Source organism: Aethalodelphis obliquidens, unplaced genomic scaffold (genome assembly GCF_003676395.1).
Source record: "Aethalodelphis obliquidens isolate GAN/ISIS:26980383/991018 unplaced genomic scaffold, ASM367639v1 scaffold23, whole genome shotgun sequence".
Lineage (NCBI taxonomy): Eukaryota > Metazoa > Chordata > Mammalia > Artiodactyla > Delphinidae > Aethalodelphis > Aethalodelphis obliquidens.
Window position 1 is genome coordinate 21,136,030 of NW_020837967.1, and position 6,248 is coordinate 21,142,277.

General features: G+C 37.9%; 1 pseudogene; it reads left to right on the forward strand.

Moving 5' to 3' along the window:
- The first annotated feature begins 4,332 nt into the window (after positions 1-4,332).
- LOC113628218 (small nuclear ribonucleoprotein Sm D1 pseudogene) lies at positions 4,333-4,671 on the forward strand (annotated as a pseudogene).
- Positions 4,672-6,248: the final 1,577 nt, after the last annotated feature.

Consider the following 6,248-nt stretch of genomic DNA (forward strand, 5'->3'; position numbering starts at 1 on the left):
TGGAACTGAAAAAGCTAGATAAATATCAAAATGAACACTAAATGGAGTAGAACTATGAGGTGGTAAGTAGGTTCTAGGTGGAAGTTGAGAGTTCAGCTCCTGAAGAGTAAAGGGAAACGAACGTACTCCATTTGAGAAGGAGAACATTCATTCTTTCAATCCATATTTATTGAACTGGCACTGTTGATATAATTGGGGATACAGCAATGAACCAAACAAACCCCTCTTTACTGGAGCTTACATTCTAGTGAGAAGACAGGCTCACTACAGGAAGTCTCAGGCTGAGTGCAATTTACCAGCTGCCCAGTGCACATGGGGGATTTTATGACTAACTGATAGGACTCATAGGCAGAGGGAAGAAAAAGTGAATGGGTTGGCTCACTATGTGACACAAGCCAAAGATGGACAGTACCTGCTCTGAAGGCACTGAAGCTGTTGTCTTAAGAGAGTGATGTGTTGAGAGAACAGCAAGGTGTCATTTTGGAGACAATACGCCGTTAAGAGGGGTACCATTCTCCAGGATGCAGTATATACTCTAAATCAATGGTTACTGTATGATTCTATATCCCCAGTAGGTAGAAAACATGGGTCAAGAAGCAAAGGGGGGCTTCCCTGGTGGCGCACTGGTTGGGAGTCCGCCTGCCAAAGCAGGGGACACAGGTTCGTGCCCCGGTCCGGGAAGAACCCACATGCCGCGGAGCGGCTGGGCCCGTGAGCCATGGCCGCTGAGCCTGCGCGTCTGGAGCCTGTGCTCCGCAACGGGAGAGGCCACAACAGTGAGAGGCCCGCGAACCGCCAAAAAAAAAAAAAAAAAGAAACAAAGGGATGGAAGGAGAAGTAATTTAGGGTAGCATAACTTCCAGTGACCCACTTGAGAATTTGGGCTCTCTGTCCATACAACTCTGGCCTCTGCAGATGTTGTGGTACAGATTCCCAAAGGGAAGCCCTGCTTTTCATAGGAGTGACAGCAAGAATCTCACTGAGCTTTAAACTACAGCAGCTACCTGGGAACTTTGGGATTCTCATGCCAGGACATAATGTCAAGAAGAGAATTCAAAATCTTGGCAGCTGTAACTGACTGGGATCATCAGAAGATCCCTGATAAAATAAAGAAAAGGGTCTAAACACATCAGTAACAACAGTAACATAAATGGTTCAATTAATCTGCTTAAAGACAAAGATTTTCGGGCTTCCCTGGTGGCGCAGTGGTTGAGAGTCCGCCTGCCGATGCAGGGGACACGGCTTCGTGCCCCGGTCCAGGAAGATCCCACATGCCACGGAGCGGCTGGGCCCATGAGCCATGGCCGTTGAGCCTGTGCGTCCAGAGCCTGTGCTCCGCAACGGGAGAGGAAAAAAAAGGAAGAGCCCCGAAAAAAAAAAAAAAAAAAAAAAAAAAAGACAGATATTCAGGATAGATTTAAAAGCAAAAAAGTTATCTGCTGTCCTAAAGAGACTAAAAGAAAACTACAACCAAAAGTTTAAATAAATAAAAATTGGTAAGACAGGGCAATCACTCCTGATAGTTCAATGGTTAAAATCTTCTCAAAATATATTCCAACTGGAAAACACCAAAATGTCAAAAAAAATTCTGACAATAATATTTAAAGTTGCAGTGTGGCATTCTCAACAATGTAAGAAAAAAATAACCCAAGGATTAAAAAAATGAAATCCTTGATCATTAAACCAGAATGATAAAGGAAACCAATAATACTCTAGGAGCAAACGTCAAAATACAATTTAATAAATTCAGGGATGAACGTCCAATGAAATGGGAGATGTGGCATTGAACACTTGCAGGGAAGGTACCTGAACTTGAGACTTCTACATAAAGCTAGGAACGCTGGATGAAAGGGTTTCCCCTCCTTTCATTCAAGTAAGTTGGGCTAGGGAAAAAATTCTTTATAAGGAAAACAAGAAAATCTGTCTCTGACATACCTCCAAAGGCAAGAGGGAAGTTTCTTCTCAGAAGCTATAACCATTGGCTGCTCTCACATGGAGCTGGATTCACATTTACACTTCCAACAAGTCTCCTTAACTGCATCCCAGATCAATGTACAAAACTATTTATAGGAATGCAAAATATCAACTCCTAACAAAATAAAAATCTCAATGTTTGCATCCAATTAAATATTATCAAGTATGAAAGAGTCAAGAAATTATGACCTGCCATGAGAAAAATTAATAAATAGAAACCAACCCAGAACTGATGCAGATGTTAGAATTTTCTACAAGGACATTAAAATATAATTATATTTCATATGTTCAAAGAAGAGAAGAGGCATAATAAATAACATTGGAGATACAAAAATAGACATATACATAGAGCAGAGGTGATAGAGATAAGAACATATAATGAAAAACATTATGTGAAAAATGTGAAAAGTTAGACAAATTCCTAAATAAAATATGACTTCTTAAAGTGGAATCAAGAAGAAACAGAATACTTTTTGTCCAGTGTATCACAGCGGTTAAATATGCAGACTCTGGACAAGATTACCTGAGTTCAAACCCTGGTTCTATTACTTGCATCTGTGTGACCTTGGACAAGTCACTTAAGATTACTGTGACTTGTATTTTAATCCTAAAATGTGGGTAGTGAATAGTACCTACCTCATAGAGTTATTCTGAAAGGTTAAATGAGTCTGTATCAGTTAAGTATATAGAAGAGTGTCTAGCACATAGTAAGAACTATGTAAGCACTACCTCCTTAATAATATTACTCTTGAAGGTCATCATGCCTGCTGCAAGGAACTACACTTCTTGGTACAAAACCTAGAGAAACTCTCACAGAGGACATGTGAATGAATAGTCATTGCAGCATGATTTATATTTGTGGACATTTGGAAACTACCTAAATGTCCATCAACATAAAAATGGATAAATTAATTGTGATATATTTACATAACAGAATGAGGCAGCACAATAAAATGAACCAAAGAAAGCTGCAGCTACCACCATAGCAAAGTCTCGAAAACATAACATAGACTGCAAAATGTAAGATTTAGAAATATAGATACAATATGATTCCATAGCATTTTAAAATGAAAAGATGCAAAGTAATATGTTTTTTGAATTCATGTATATAACAGTATAGAGAAATGTGTAAGAAAGATGGACACAAAAATTAGAAAAGTGTTTACATGTAGGTTTAAAAGGAGAATTGGGGTAGTGGAAGGTTGCTCAAGAAGTTTCAACTACAGCTATAAAATTTAGTTTATTAGAAATTATTGTGGCATATGTGGCAGACTAATATGATTTACTAAAACTGAGTGGTAAATATAGGGACATGCATTATAAAGATTTTATTCACTCTTCCATGTATTTTAAATATTTCATAATAAAAAGAACTTTCTGACTGGAAGAAACACATGACTATTAAAATTGAAAGAGGTCAAGAATTACTAACAAAATTTATGAAATGAGACAAACATCTAGACATACCTTGATAAAATTTTTGAATTTCAAGGATAAAAATTATTAAAACCATTTAGGAAGGAAAAAAGATATTTACCAAGGCAAAATATTTTAGCAGACCACAAACTTCTTTGTACCACTAAACAACAAAAGTCACAGGGCAAAGTCTACATAGTTTTGAAGGGAACCGAGTACGAGAATTTCATGGTCAAGTTGGTGATTATATATGAAGGCAAAAAAGATATTCTTGGCCACTGAAGAACCTAGAAATTATACCAACCATGAACTCTTCCTGAAATACCTAGTGAACTAAATTTCAGCTGACCAAGAGCTCAATCCAAATAAAAAACTTATAAGTCATGGTATAAAAGAATTGAAGATGAAAAATGTAACCTGTAAAATGTAGAGGTACATCCAAATAATTGTGGATAAGTTTTAATACAATGTCAGTAATAAAATTTGACAACTAGATTTATATTCCAAAAATTCAATAGCATTATATATATAAACTCACAGTTTAAATCAATAAGAAGTATAAAAATGGAAAGAGAGAGAAGGAAATGTTTGGAACAGATAAGATTTACAGAAGATTTCTTATCTTGCAAGTGAGAAGAAAGTGGAGTGAAATACTAGAAGTCTTAAAAGAGAAAAAAAGTAGAATTCTAGTGAAAGTATCCTTCAAAAGTGAAGGAGAATAAATAGTCCTAAAATTTGTGTGAAATCACAAAAGTCCCTAAATAGCCAGAACAATCTTGAGAAATAAGAGCAAAGCTGGAGACTTCATGTGCTCTGGTTTCAAACTACATTACAAAGCTACAGTAGTTAAAACAATATGGGCCATTCATACTCACAGCCGGTCGGTGCTTGGTTGTCGGGTTTTGTGCACTATTGGATCAAAAGGGTGACGGCGCCGCTAGGATGAAGCTCATGAGATTTTTGATGAAATTGGGTCACAAAATTGTAACCACTGAATTAAAGACTAGAACACAGGTCCATGGAACAATCACAGGTGTAGATGTAAGCATGAATACACATCTGAAAGCTGTGAAAATGACCCTGAAGAACAGAGAACCTGTACAGCTGGAAACACTGAGTATTTGCAGAAATAACATTCAGTATTTTATTCTGCCAGACAGCTTACCTCTAGATACACTTCTCGTGGATGTTGAACCAAAGGTGAAGTCTAAGAAAAGGGAAGCTGTTGCAGGAAGAGACCGAGGAAGAGGCCAAGGCAGAGGAAGAGGTGGTCCTAGGTGATAATATCTCTCAAGACTACCATTTCAAAGTAGTTTGTTTATGACAGACGAAGAAGAAGAAGACGTGGCAGAGGAAGACTACATGGCTAAGTTAGAAGATGGTGGAGTCCTAAGCAAATTGTGTCTCTCAAGATTATGATTTCAAAGTGATCAATGCCCTGGCTGCTTTTTGTACAGGCTTTGTTTGTTTGTGGCAGTTTTTAATAAACATAAATGTAGGACAGAGTTGCCTATGGACTATATCATATTAAGTTTTAATAGTTCATATATATATTCATGATACAAACACAGTAAGAGCTAAGCATTACTACCAGGCAGTCCCAGAATAATTCCAGTCTTAGATCAGGCTTTTAATTTTTTGAACGAAATATTTCTTTTATGAATATATGTAGAATATACACCTTTTTACTTCATAGGTACTGACTACGCGTTTTATTGTTTTACCTTGACTCCATTCTGTGGAACCTTCCTACAAGTGAAATAAGTTATTTCTGGTACTTCAGAAACTAAAGTCCTGTGGAATGAGGTGTAAAATTGATTCTCCTTTCCTGAGTTCTATTCCATGGAGACTTAGGTTCTTAGTAAAAGGGGATGATCATCTGAATTAAGGAGTCATGGATTTTGTCATCATCGTTAATGGTTCTTTTGGTTTTATTTTACTTTATTTTTTGGCCACGCCACAGGGCATGTGGGATCCTAGTTCCCCGACTAGGGATTGAACCCACACCCCCTGCATTTGAATTGAGGCATCTGCACCACTGGACTGCCAGGCAAGTCCCTGTTTTACATTTTTAATAGGTTCTTAATAGAATATAGCGGGGTTTTTTTGTTTTTTAATTTATTTTATTTTTGGCTGCGTTGGGTCTTCGTTGCTGTGCGTGGGCTTTCTCTAGTTGCAGCAAGCAGGGGCTACTCTTTGTTGTGGTGAGTGGGCTTCTCACTGCGGTGGCTTCTCTTGTTGCAGAGCACGGGCTCTAGGCGCACGGGCTTCAGTAGTTGTGGCACATGGGCTCAGTAGTTGTGGTTCACGGGCTCTAGAGCTCAGGCTCAGTAGTTGTGGCACATGGGCTTGGTTGCTCCACGGCATGTGGGATCTTCCTGGACCAGGGCTCGAACCCATGTCCCTTGCATTGGCAGGCGGATTCTTAATCAAATACTTTTACAAGTAGTCCTTTAAGAACAAAAGGAAGAAGACCTACTTCTTTGCCAAAAACTGGATTCTTTCTGATCATTAATAAGGATTGTTTTAATTGGTTAGATTTAGAGAGAAATATTTCTCAGTATATAGTTTCTTATAAAGCTTACTACTCTTTGTTTATATACTAAGGAAAAAAACCTAACTGAGGATTGAACTAGATCTGTATTTTCATTTAATCATGTATGTGGGTTTCTTTCTTTCTTTGTTTAATGAGAAGGAAATGTTCTGCAAAGATTGTTATCGAAAAAGGAAGTTTAGGCCTTGGAGGGAAGTTAATGTAAATTGAGATAGCAAGAGCATTTGTGTGTGGTGTGTGTATATGTGTATTGCATTCTTTTCCATCCTTTGTTGGAGCTCCTATTAATTGAACGCAAGCACAA